Genomic DNA, 14,523 nt, shown 5'->3' with positions numbered 1-14,523 from the left:
GAAGAGCCAATGTTGCAGTTCAAGTCCGAAGGCTAACTGCTGGCAGAATTCCTTCTTACTCAACACAGGTCCGTCTTTGTCCTGTTAAGGCTTCAACTGATTGGACGAGGCCCACCCGCATTATGAAAGGTAATCTGCTTTGTTCAGTCAAGGTCCACCGATCTAAACGTTAACCTCACCCAAAAGAACACCCTCATAGAAATATTCAGAATGCCGTCTGACCAAACACCCAGGCACCATGGCCCAGCCAGGTTGACCCAAAAAACAAACCATCGCGGCATGTGTACACAAACGCGTATTTACAGTCAGCGGCTATGCAAGAGTCTGGAATCAGAGCGATACGCGCTGGGTAACGTCCGCGGTATTTGAAAATGTGCCAAATGTACCATCACTTCAGAAAAATAAACCTCACAATACCTTTTCCAAATCTGTCCTCTATTCCCTTAGAAAAATTAAAGCACCAGTGAAATATCTTTGATCTGTTCCCTCAGGACAACTTACTTGTAAGGTTTTGTTTTTCACTCGCTGGGAGGAGCACTGGGTGTTGTACGGAAGCGATGAATCACGGGAATCTACCCCCAAAACCAAGAGCACACTGCATGTACACTGCATGTTAACCAACCTGACAATAAATTACATTTTAAAAAAAAGATTTTATTTTTAAGTTAGCTCCACATCCAACGTGTGGCTCGAGCCCACAATCCTGAGATCAGGATGAGGTCTTGTCAATCCTTATAACATCAGCCACTGAGTAGGTGTATGGTGATGTATCACTGTGGCTCTATTTCACATTTTCCTTATGACTAATCATATTGAGTATCTTTTCATGTGCTTGTTGGCCATTCACATACTTGTTTTTGCCAAGTGTGTGTTCAAACATTTTGCCAATTTTTAGTTGGACTATTTGTCTTTTTATTGAGTAAGAGGAGATATTTATGTACTCTGGGTACATGTCATATATATATATGTATATATATATATATATATATATATATATATATATATATATATATAGGCAAATGTTTTTCCTTCCTGGCTGTGGCTTGCCTTTTTATTTTGTTAATAACTTTTGAATAGCAGAAGTTTTAAATATTTTTAATGATTTATTTATTTATTTATGTTTAAGAAAACTCTACCCCCCACGTGGGGCTTGCACTCACGACCCGGCATCAAGAGTTGCATACTCTATGACCGAGCCCGCCAGAAGTGTTACATTTCGATGAAGTCCAATTTATCAACTTTTTCCTTTTATGGTTTCTGTTTTTGCATCCTAAAAAATCTTTGCTTACTGCCAAGTCCCAATTTTCTCCCCGGTGTTTTCTTCTAGAAGCTTCATACTTTAGGTTTGTACATTTCGGTTTATGTGTGAACCATTCGGAGTTAATGGTTTTTGCCTGATACAAGGTTGAGGTTCATTTTGTCTCCACATGGGTATTGACTTGTTCAGCACCATTTGTTTCAAAACTGTCCTTGTTTTTTTATTTCCTTTGGTTTTTCTTCTGTTTTCTCTCCATACTTGCAGTTTAATGAGCCAAGGGCCTGTTGTCTCCATCTGTGAAAAGCCCTCTGGAGCTAGATTGTAAGTGGAAATGCTATCATTGCTTGAGAAATGGTGCTTAATTGTAAGGACTATCAGTGATTATATTTAACCATGGTATCGGTAAAGTTTTGTGGGTGTGGAATTCATGCTACCATATTCTCTGTGGTTTGTTAGCTCCTTGCAACTTTAAAGATGAAAAACGGGGCGCCTGGGAGGCTCAGTGGCTTGAGCGTCTGATTTCAGCTCAGGTCATGATCTCACGGTTTGTGAGTTTGAGCCCCGCATCAGGCTCTGTGCTGACGGCTCGGAGCCTGGAGCCTGCTTCACATTCTGTGTCTCCCTCTCTCTCTGCCGCTCCTCCCCTCAAACTCTCTCTCTCTTTCTCTCTCTCAAAATTAAACATTAAAAAAAATATATAACGAAGAAAATCTGAGGTTTAAGTAATAGAACTTGAGAGATGTTGAAAAGTCTGTATCAGTTCCAGGGCACGAGGTCCCAGACTCCAAGCAAGTGCTTGAGTGAGGCCCCTGTAGCTGGATGGAGCAGAGCAGAAAAAAAAGCTGCATATATAATTTGGGATTTAAGTCTCCCTGAGTGGGGAGGGCATCTGGCTGGCTCAGTGGAGCATGCAATTCTTGATCTCTGGGTTGTGGGCTCGAGCCGCACGTTGGATGTGGAGCTAACTGAAAAATAAAATCTTTTTTTTAAATGTAATTTATTGTCAGGTTGGTTAACATGCAGTGTGCATGCAGTGTGCTCTTGGTTTTGGGGGTAGATTCCCGTGATTCATCGCTTCCGTACAACACCCAACGCTCCTCCCAGCGAGTGAAAAACAAAACCTTACAAGTAAGTTGTCCTGAGGGAACAGATCAAAGATATTTCACTGGTGCTTTAATTTTTCTAAGGGAATAGAGGACAGATTTGGAAAAGGTATTGTGAGGTTTATTTTTCTGAAGCGATGGTACATTTGGCACATTTTCAAATACCGCGGACGTTACCCAGCGCGTATCGCTCTGATTCCAGACTCTTGTGTAGCCGCTGACTGTAAATACGTGTCTGTGTACACACGCCACGATGGTTCGTTTTTTGGGTCAACCTGGCTGGGCCATATGCCCGGGTGTTTGGTCAGACGGCATTCTGAATATTTCTATGAGGGTGTTCTTTTGGGTGAGGTTAACGTTTAGATCGGTGGACCTTGACTGAACAAAGCAGATTACCTTTCATAATGCGGGTGGGCCTCGTCCAATCAGTTGAAGCCTTGACAGAACAAAGACGGACCTGTGCTGAGCAAGAAGGAATTCTGCCAGCAGTTAGCCTTCGGACTTGAACTGCAACATTGGCTCTTCTCTGGGTCTCCAGGCTGTTGGCCCACCCAGCCTCCATGAGTGTGTGAACCATTTCCTTAAAATAAATCTCTCTCTTTTTAGAAAGAAATTAAAGTGTATTTACTTATTCTGAGAAAGAGAGAGAGTACAGGAGGGGCAGAGAGAGGCGGGGGTAGAGAGAGAGAATCCCAAGCAGGCTCTGCACCGTCAGTGCAGAGCCCAACGTGGGGCTCAAACTCGCAAACTATGAGATCGTGACCTGAGCTGACACCAGGAGTCAGACGCTTAACCAACTGAGCCACCCGGGCGCTCCAAATCTCTCTCTTTATATGTACATGTTCTATTGGTTCTGTTTCTCAGGAGAGCACTGAGTAACACACACACACACACACACACACACACACACACACACACACGCTCAGAGCCACAAACTCATCATTGCCCTTATCCCATTTTTTGCAAGAGATGGTAAACACCTGACTATCCAATAAGCGGGGCCTGCCTCCATAAGTTATAGTCGTGGGTTCGGCGGTCATAGAATAGAACGTTACGCAGATGCCGATACCAAGTAGATTGTACTAATATAGAAAGATACCTAGACACATATGTGTATATTAAATGCTTGTATGAATCTCTGCATCTACTGAAACAAAAGCGGGTGCAAAGCTTTCTGTACACAGGAGGTCACCATGGTGTTATTTGTTTTTAATTTTTTTAAATGTTTATTTATTTTTGAGAGAGAGAGAGAGACAGAGTGTGAACTGGGGAGGGGCAGAGAGAGAGAGGGAGACACAGAATCCGAAGCAGGCTCCAGGCTCTGAGCTGTCAGCACAGAGCCCGACGCGGGGCTGGAACCCACGAACCGTGAGATCATGACCTGAGCCAAAGTCAGATGTTTAACAAACTGAGTCACCCAGGCGCCCCACTACGGTAGTATTTGTAACGATAAATATAAAAATATAGTAATAAAAGTGTCCACAGATGGCAGGCTGATTAAATAAATATGGTATACTCATCCATGAGGATATCATGCTGCTGTTGAAAAGAATGAAGAAGATCTACATGTGAATGTTGGAATAATCTCCAAAAAACATTAATATGTGAAAAAAGAAGTGACGAACAAGATAGTGTGAAAAGTATGCACCTGGCTGTATGTGTATGTGTTGCATGATCTAAAAGGATGCATTAAAAACGTTAACAGGGGCGCCTGGGTGGCTCAGTCGGCTAAGCATCAGACCCTGGATTTTGGTCTGGTCACGATCTCACGGTTCGTGAGTTCGAGCCCCACATGGGGCTCGGCGCCAACAGTGCAGAGCCTGCTTGAGATTCTGTCTCTCTTTCACTCTCTGTCCCTCCCTCATTCTCTCATGGGCTCTCTTGAAAATAAATAAATAAACTTTAAAAATGTTAAATGACTGATTTTGGCAAGGAGGATACGGCACCTGGAATTGAAGGAGACTTACTTTCTAGTGTGTACCCGTTTTCCTATTTGAATTCTGTAACATAACCGTGCACACATCTTACTTTTTCAAATGAAAAATGCCTTCTTCTGAGCCTCTATTACCTAGAATTGAGATCTATTTTTATACCGTGTCAGGAGCTTGACTTTGGAAGGTGGAAATTCATCACTTCCCTATGTTTGACCCTGACAACGTTGCTAACCTTCCCCCAACCTTCTGATTCTTGAATTGAGGGAGGATAGTTTGGACAAGAAGAGGGAGTGGAAGGGCAAGAAGGCGAGTATAGAGTTAGGAATAGCATCCTAGGTGACTTGGATGTTAAGGATATGTGAAAATTAATACAAGGAAATCTCACTAAAATGGAATTCAGAGGCCAGAGGGGGAGCACTCAGGCCCTACCATTGGCGGTCAATTGCAGACAAAGGGAGGGACATCCTTTGCAAGTGGATATTCCTCTAGGTACAGTGTTAGTCCCCCAGCAGGAGAAAGGATTTCTCCTCTCCCAGCAACGGCCCGGCCAATAAGAAACTATCACAACTCAGCCAATGAGAAGCCACTATACTTGGGACTCCCAGTTTGCTCCAATGTGGAGCATCGAATCTCTCATAGAAATTGCTGGTGGGAATCCAACGTGGTTCCAACCACTATAGAAATATGTAGGGGCGCCTGGGTGGCGCAGTCGGTTAAGCGTCCGACTTCAGCCAGGTCACGATCTCGCGGTCCGTGAGTTCGAGCCCCGCGTCGGGCTCTGGGCTGATGGCTCAGAGCCTGGAGCCTGTTTCTGATTCTGTGTCTCCCTCTCTCTCTGCCCCTCCCCCGTTCATGCTCTGTCTCTCTCTGTCCCAAAAATAAATAAACGTTGAAAAAAAAATTAAAAAAAAAAAAAGAAATATGTATACATACACACATACACACACACACACACACACACACACACACACACCATAGTCCTGCCATGCTATTTGAAAATAAAATAAAATATATAAATATACATACAATAAATAAACATACGTAAATAAATAAATATATACAAATAAGATTAAACATGCAATTAACATACAGGCCAGCATCCACTTCTAGGTGTCTACTCAAAAGAAATGAAAATGTATGTCCAGAAAAGACATACACTCAAAAGTTCATTGTAGCATTATTCATAATAGTCCCAAACTGGAAAAAATTCAAATATGCATCAACCGATAAAGACATGAACTGCACAATTAAAAAAAAAAAAACGATAGACCCAACAATGTGGATGAATTTCAAAAAATATTTTGCTCAGTAAAACAATCAAACACAAAAGGACACAGTAACAGAAAGCAAACCAGTGGATGTTTGAGGCCAGGGGTCTTGGGAGAATATAAAAGAGTGCAAGGAACTTCCTTAGGGTCATGGAGCTGGTCTGAAATTGGATTACGGTGGTGGTTACATGACTTTATACAATTTCTAAAACTCATCCGATACACTTAAAATGGGTGGATCTTACTGTATAGAAATTGCAGCTGAGTAGAGTTGAAAATTTGCTCAAAAGGAAAGATTTTATGTTTCCTTTGCGCCCAACGTGCCCATCCATGCTAGCTGCCCAGAGTCAATTTGGGAGAAATCTGCCAAGTAAGCAATAATGTCAGAAAGCTACCCGGTGGAGAATCCACAGCCCACGTAAACTGCTTTGCTTTGGAGAACTTTCCTTTCTTCTAAACGTTAGCCATCTGAGATGGTTCCTCTTCCCATCTCCCGGTCTTTCCCAAGGCTTCCTTCCTCCCGTCAGAGTCTAAGCTATATGTATTTATTTATTTTTCATTTTATTTCGTTTGAGAGAGAGAGAGAGAGAGAGAGAGCGAGCACGAGTGCACATGAGTAGGGGAGGGACAGACAGACAGAGAGAGAGAGGGAGAGAGAGAATCCCAAGCAGGCTCTGCACTGATGGCCCCACTCGGGGCTGCATCTCACGAACTGTGAGATCATGGCCTGAGTGGAAATCAAGAGTTGGATGCTTAACAGACTAAGCCACCCAGGGGCCCCTAAGCTATATGTATTTAAACTCCTAATTTCCCTTTCCATTTTTCCATCCACCTTCTCTGTTCCCCACATTTCAGTCACAAATTCTTTGCGGACGCTACACGGGAATACGGCTTCCGTTTTTCACTTGTAAGCATGGTCCTCGACATTTTTACCATTTATAGCCTTCCCCTCACCCTCATGCTCTTGAATTCCTTTGCTCTCACCTATTCGCATCACAGCTCAAATGTTCCTGCCCACCACCTCTTTGAAGGATAGAGCATGGGGCCTGAACCCCCACACGTTATCCTCCAGGGTAACCTAATGCACTTACACATTACACAGCCCGTCTCCAAGAGTGTAACCACAACTTGGAAGAGGGAGACACCACTGGAGGCTCAGAGCGGTCCAGCAAGCGTCTTCACAAAGCGGCCTCTCCAATCCTTGGGACCAAGGAGATGCGACATTCATCCTCACAAGGATTTAACATATGCATCTTGGATGGTGCCCCACAAACCTCTGAAGCGCATCAGGACTTTCCTTCAGTGAAGTTCACACTAAGCCAAGGGAGCCCCATTCAACTTCCTGTCTCAAATTACACTCAGGTCTGCACTCAGCTGAGCACACTTAGACAAGGTCAAAACATGTACATCCGGAAATAAATGAGGACTGCCTATCAGATTGGTAAAGATTAAACAGGTTTATAAGGCCCGGTTGGTGGATTTAGTGGTAAAGCACATATTTTATATGCCGTTGTCGCATATATACATTGTGTTAATATATACACAAATACACAACAGTGTGTGAAAATCTGTGTTGTGCTTCTGAGACAGTAATTCAGCGACAGTTAGAAATTTTTCATGAGCATACTCTTTGACATAGCAATTCCCCTTCTAGGAATTCGTGAAGAGCATAGGATCTATAGTAAGACAGACCCGAATCTGAATCCAGACCCCACCGCCTTCTTCCTATATGACCTCTCTCGGTCGTAGTTTTCCCATCTATAAAATCAGGGCAAATCATGGCACCCTGGCCACACTGGGAAGAACATGGGCGTGTGTTATACTGTCTTTTACCAGTAAGATGAGCAGCTGTCTAGGACCAAGGGGATTTCCAGGATGTGAAACGTTTAGTGCTAAATCCAAGAAGGTCCTGGACAGACTGGAACAGGGCCCACATCACCTCTTTCAAGAGCTGCAATTTCTTTTAAAGTTCATTGATTTATTTTGAGAGAGAAGAGTGAGCGTGTGAGTGTGGGACAGGCAGAGAGAGAGAGGGAGACAGAGAATCCCAAGCGGGCTCCACACTTAGCACGGAGCCTGATGCGGGGCTCGATCCCACGACCACGAAATCATGACCGGAGCCAAAACCAGGAGTCTCACGCTTAACCAACTGAGCCAGCCAGGCGACCCCAGGAGCTGCAATTTTTGGACTAGTCCATTGTACAAAGTATCAGAACCCTTCCATATAACCATCTGGACCATTTATGAAGTACCCGCTACACCTTAGGCCCCTTAAATAAATCAGTGGCTCTCATACCTGAAGGTGCATCACAATTACTTGCAGGGCTCATTAAAACAGATTTCTGGGCCCCACCCCCAGAGACTGATTCAGGAGGTCATGGAAACACATACCAGGTGCAGCGAAGATTGCAACCAGAGGCAAGAAGGTGGGCATAAGTGGGGACTCACAAGATGGAAACAACAGGTATATACCACGAAGTTCTGAACCGACACCGGCCTCCCTAACAATACTGTCTCCTAGAACAGGGAGCCCCGTCTCGTTCATCCTTGATATGTACGCCCGAGTGTGCCTAGCCCAGTACGAGGGGCACAGCAGGTGCTCAACAAACCTCAACAACTATTTCCTTAACGCTTTTGTTGAGGAGATGGGCCTTCTAAGCATAAGCTGGGGTCACGCCCATTACCCCACCTGACTGGTTTGCTACCCGATTTCAGGACATTTATCCCGAGATCTGCTCGCACGGTGACCGGATGGGCTTTACTGAGTGGCCTTTCATCCATCTGTCCCGGGTTGACGGATCCCTATCTAAGCCCTGGAGAGACCACCGAGTGAGATCATGGGCTACTGCCTCGGCCCGAGCTGGGTGCAGATCACCACTCTGTGCACGTGGGTAAATTCACTTTGGTCTCTTTTATCTGAAAAGCAGAGGTGGACATCCTCCCAGTTTCGGCGGATGCTGGTGGGGATGAGAGGAGGACAGCGGCACCTTGACACAGCCCAGCACAGTGTGTCGGCTGTCATTACTCACGATGCCTGACCCACGGTGCTGCTGTGCCACCACAGGATGTGGTGGGGGGGGGAGCCCAGGACCCCTGCAGAGTTGTACGTGGCCACTTCCTAACTGCCCAGCAATCCTAGGACACGGGCGGCAGGAGCTTGAAAGGGAAGGATGCTCAGAGCGCAATCCCAAGGACGTCTCACTGCTCTAGGAAGAACTCGGTATCAGCTAAGCCCCTAGTGGGCAAGCAGAACACCTAATAGGCCAGAGTTCAGGCATCCGGGCACCAGAAAGCCTGGTCTGCAAAAGTCGGCAATGGGGCTGTGATGACGATCAAATAAATTAATTCACGTAAAGCACTTAGCACAAGGCTTGGCCACTAGGACATGTTCAGTGACTGCCAACCACTATTACAAGGGCCACGGCTCCCACCCCTGAAGGTGCCAGCTGGTGTCAAAGCCCACCCGCTAATGTGACCCTGACTAAACTTGTAGGGAGTGGCCTACAATGGTGGTATTCGTAGATTACTAACCAGGCCCCACTGCCTCAAAATCCCCTCCGTGGCTCCAGATGTCACAATGCCACACCATCATTGTTAGAAATGCATTCCTCAAGAAAGGGGAAGCCTCATGCACCGTTGGTGGGAATGCAGGCTGGTGCAGCCACTCTGGAGAACAGTATGGAGGTTCCTCAAGAAACTGAAAATAGAACTACCTTACGAGCCAGCAATTGCCCTACTAAGTATTTATCCAAAGGATACAAAAGTACAGATTTGAAGGGGTACATGCAGCCCAATGTTTACAGCAGCATTATCAACAATAGCCAAACTAAGGAGAGAGCCCAAATGCCCATCAACTGATGAATAAAGAAGATGTGGTTTATCTATATGATGGAATATTACTCAGCCATCAAAAAGAATGAAATCTTGTCATTGGCAATGACATGGATGGAGCCAGAATGTATCATGCTAAGCAAAGTAAGTCTATCAGAGAAATACAAATACCATAGGATTTCACTCATATGTAGAATTTAGGAAACAAAACAGATGAATATATGGGAAGGGGGGAGTGGAAAGAGAAGAGAGAGAAACAAGCCACAAGAGAGGGAAACAAACCACAAGAGACTTAACGATAAAGAACAAACTATGGGTTGACGGAGGGAAGTATGTGGGACATGGGTTAGATGGGGGATGGGCACTTGTGATGAGCACCGGGTGTTGTATGTAAGTGATGAATCACTGAATTCTACTCCTGAAACCAATATTGTGCTGGATGTGAACTAAAATTTAAATAAGGAAGGAAGGAAGGAAGGAAGGAAGGAAGGAAGGAAGGAAGGAAGGAAGGAAGGAAAAGAAAGAAAGAAAGAAAGAAAGAAAGAAAGAAAGAAAGAAAGAAAGAGAAAGAAAGAGAAGGAAGGAAGGAAGGAAGGAAGGAAGGAAGGAAGGAAGGAAGGAAGGAAGGAAGGAAGGAAAAGAAAGAAAGAAAGAAAGAAAGAAAGAAAGAAAGAAAGAAAGAAAGAAAGAAAGAAAGAAAGAGAAGGAAGGAAGGAAGGAAGGAAGGAAGGAAGGAAGGAAGGAAGGAAGGAAGAAATGGCTCCTCATAGAATGAGTGGCAAATATATACTTGTTCTGAGGACTCCTTCCTGCGTGCAGGGCACACATCACCGAGGAAGCACTCTATCCCACCGGCCCAGATAAAGCCTCTTTACATGGTACTCCACGCAGTAATTGCCAGAAGACCTGAGGTGGCCTGAGAGTTCTACCACTTGCCTGCCCAACATACAGGTTCTCTCTCATTGCTTTTTTTTTTTCAGATTCGGTTTTACAATTAAATTTACCTGTCACTGTTTCTATTTTTATTGAAATCTCTATTAAGATCATGGTGGATTCCCATGCAGTTGCAAGGGATTATACAGAGATGTCTCATGTACCCTCTCTCTGCCCAGGCTCCCCCAGGGGTAACATCCTAGAAACTATAGTACAAACAACATATTGATATTACTACCATCTACTGATTTATTCACATTTCCCCAGTTTCACTTGTACCCATTTATGTATATATACGCGTGTGTTCATTTCTATGTAATTTTATCGCATACGTAGGTTCATGTATCTAGCACCACAGTCAAGATACCGAGCTGTTCTTTCACCACTCGGATCCCTCCTGTTACCCTTTTAGAATCACATGCACCTCCCCTTCCCAGGCTCCAGTCCCCATTCCTAATCCCTAGCAACCACTGTTTGCTGTTTCTATAGTTCGTCATTATGAGAATGCTATATAAATAAAATCATAGAGTATAAACCTTTTGGGATCGGCTCTTATCACTTAGCATCATGCTCCAGCACGCCATCCAGATTGTTCCACGTCTCAATAGCTCACTCATATCACTGCTGGGTCATATTCCACAGTGGATTTCCCACACGGAAGAGCGTCTGAGCTGTTTCTATGTTTTTTTTGTTTTTTTTTTTGTTTTTTTTTTTGCTATTACAAATAAAGGTGCTCAGAACATTCGTGTACAAGTTTTGACACGACCATAAATCTTCATTTTCTGGAGCAAATGCCCAGGAGTGAAACTGCTAGGTCATACAGTAGTTGCATGTTCATTTCATAAAAGAAAATGCCAAACTGTTTTCCAGAATGGCTGTACCATTTCACATCCCCACTACATTCCCATCAGCGATGTACAAATGATCCAGTTTCTCCATATCCTTGCCAGCATTTCGTGTTTTCACGAATTTTCTATTCTGTTCCATTGATCTATGTGTCTATTTTGGTGCTAGTGCCATACTATTTTGATTACTACCGCTTGGTAATGTAGCCTGAAATCCGGAATTGTGATGCCTCCAGTTCTGCTTTTCTGGAGAAATCTCCTAACTAGATCCCTGCCCCTCCAACACACGCTCTGAGATTAGTAAATAAATCTCCTGTACACCCTAGTCATTTTTCAAACTGCTGCATCTATGCTATATCTCAGCAGTGCTGTCTGTTGTGGTGTCTCTTGAAGGGCAAGGACTCTTAGAGATGAGACCGCTTTTAGTTTTTTTTTAATGTTTAATTTTCAGAGAGAGAGAGACTGACAGAACGCGAGTGGGGGAGGGGCAGAGGAGACACAGAATCCGAGGCAGGCTCCAAGCTCTGAGCGGTCAGCACAGAGCCCGATGCGGGGTTCGAACTCACAAACCGCGAGATCATGACCTGAGCTGAAGTCGGACACTGAACGGACTGACCCACCCAGGCGCCGGAGACTGCTGACTTCTAAAGTTCCACTGATTATAAGAACTTGCGAAGTTAGACCCCTCTGGTTTTCAGAACCAAATGTCATGGGGATATGTCTTCCCAGTGTGGGTCTCCTGTGCCTGGGGTGCCTGGTAGGGGGTCTGCTCCTCTCCTCCCTCTGTGCCCTCCACATCCTTCCCTCCTGCAGACACTCTCACATTGTCAATTTGGCTCCCACCAATATGGCCTCTTCAGTACGGCCTCCTTTCTACATTTAGCGATGGAGAGTCTGTTCTGACAGTCTTTGGGTCATTTTCTGGGTTATTCACATTCATGTGGGTGTTATCTAGGTGTATCCCTGGGACAAGGTGAGCCTAACATCCTCTTACTCCGCCATCTTCCCTGGAAGTTGGTATTTATGCCCATTTTTAATTTTGTGAGGCCCTTTTGCACTATTTTCCACAGGGGCCGCACCAGTTCACATTCCTACCAACAGTGCACGAGGGTTCCTTGTTCTCCACATCCTTGCTATGTCTTATCTTATGTCTTATCTTCCCTTATGTCTGGTAGAACATTTGCTTTTACTGTGTTGTGAATTCCTAGTCCTTGTCGGATATAGAGTTTGCAAATGTCATCTCCCAGACTATAGACTGTCTTTTCATTCCTCTTTGCTTGGGCTTTGGCAGAACAAATGTTCTTATTTTGATGAGGTCCAATTTATAAATGTTTCCTTTTATGGAAGATGCTTTTGACCTTGTGATTTCAGATAAGGCACAGTTGATCGGTCCTCTTTGTCTTTTACATCTCCACTCTAGAGGTTTTCGGGGTTAGGGATCAGCACCTAATCGTTACATACCAAGCATGTGCCAAACATTATTTCATTCGATCCTTCCAACCACCCTATGCGATGGATGCCATTACTATCCGCATTTTACAGGTGAGGAAGCTGAGACACAGAGGGACCTGGGGATTTGCCCAAGGTTCCACAACTAGGAACTGGAAAAGCTGGCACAAAATCTTGGTCTGCTGCTGCTTCCAAAGCACCTGACTTTGTCGTCATTTCAAGTTTCCAGCGGGCGACCTAAAATTCGACTTGTGGCATACAGCGTGTTTATAAATCTGACTTCAGATGTGATCATGTAACCGACACATGTTCTCATCCAATTACTAGGACAAAAAAGAACAGAGACAACAAGGGATGGAAAAGCAGAAGGGCTCCCATGCCCCCCACTTGTGCTGTGCTCCACACCGAGTCCCTCCTGCTCATACTCCCAACCCTACCGCACACCCAACGGGTGCCGCCTGCCCTCTGGCTGGCATGAGTCTTGTGGCTTGGCCTAGTCTGCTAGGCCCGTGCACATCAATCCTTCAGAAGCCCTCTAATATGGCCCCAAGCTTTATTGCATTTGTCTGGATTCCTGGGTTCAAATTCCTGCTGCGTCCATGTAGGTAGAGGAGTCTCATACCCACCAATGGCTCCTAAGGCCTATGTTGCCCCCATTGATTTCCTCCCCTGTATGCCCCAAAAAGGCTTCTCAACAATTGTTAATAATTTTGAAACAAACTGACTTCCCTAGCACAACGCACGCTATAACCCAAGGTTAATGGTCTGCTCTATCACCTGTTGATGCTTTAGCTCTTCTGATCCTACAAATACATTTCCTTAAAAATTGGCATTGTCTATGATTGAAAATCAAGCTATTTTTCTTTCCTTCTTTACTGAAAAAAAAAAAAAAAAAAGGGCTTCTCACCAGCTCTACTGATCACGGAGACAGCTACCTGCCCACATCTGTCTCTTCCCTTCCCTTCTCTTTCTGGCCTGTGGGTTTGGGATAAGAAGCTCATTTTGGATTTAGGCTCCAGGGCTAAGAACCTTCACATTCCTTTGGTTTTTGGTACGTTTGTTTCAAATGCTTTCCAAAGACCTAGACTATTCTCAGAAATTTAATCTTACAGGGGCGCCTGGGTGGCTCTGTCGGTTAAGTGATTGACTCTTGATTCGAGCCCCACACGTCAGGCTCTGCACTGACAATGCGGAGCCTGCTTGAAATTCTCTCTCTCTCCCTCTCTCTTTGCCCCTCCCCTGCTGTCTCTCTGTCTCTCAAAATAAATAAATAAACTTTTTGAAAAATGTTTATTTATTTTTTGAGAGACAGAGAGACAGAGCATGAGCGGGGGAGGGGCACGGAGAGAGAGGGAGACACAGAATCTGAAGCAGGCTCCAGGCTCCGAGCTGTCAGCACAGAGCCCGACGTGGGGCTTGAACTCACCAACCGTGAGATCATGAGTTGAGCTGAAGTCGAATGCTCAAACAACTGAGCCACCCAGGTGCCCCTACATAAATAAACGTTTTAAAAAAAAGAAATTTAATCTTACAGATTTCTCTCCTTCAATAGCTTCTCTCTTCTGATGCCGCGGCCCAAATTTTATTTTAAGATCCTTTCTTGAAAGCCATGCGTTTCATTTGCTCATTCATTCATCATTCATTCGTTCATTCATTCATTTAACATTTTCTTCCTGAGACCCTATTCTTTGCTAAGTACTGTGCTAGGCACTGGGGATACAGCATATAACAAGGTAGGCACAGACCCTGGTGTCCTAAGTCTGCTTTCTTTCTGGGAAAAATTATTATTACAAAAATCATTACTGGCTCCGGTCTTCACCCCCTGGGTTTTTCTCCTCCTTCCACACTCAAACCTTTTGCTCTAGTGCAACTTGGATTAATCACCTTTTCCCTAAACTTGCA

This window comes from Felis catus, chromosome X (genome assembly GCF_018350175.1).
Source record: "Felis catus isolate Fca126 chromosome X, F.catus_Fca126_mat1.0, whole genome shotgun sequence".
Classification (NCBI taxonomy): domain Eukaryota; kingdom Metazoa; phylum Chordata; class Mammalia; order Carnivora; family Felidae; genus Felis; species Felis catus.
Note: the sequence above shows the minus strand (reverse complement) of the source record.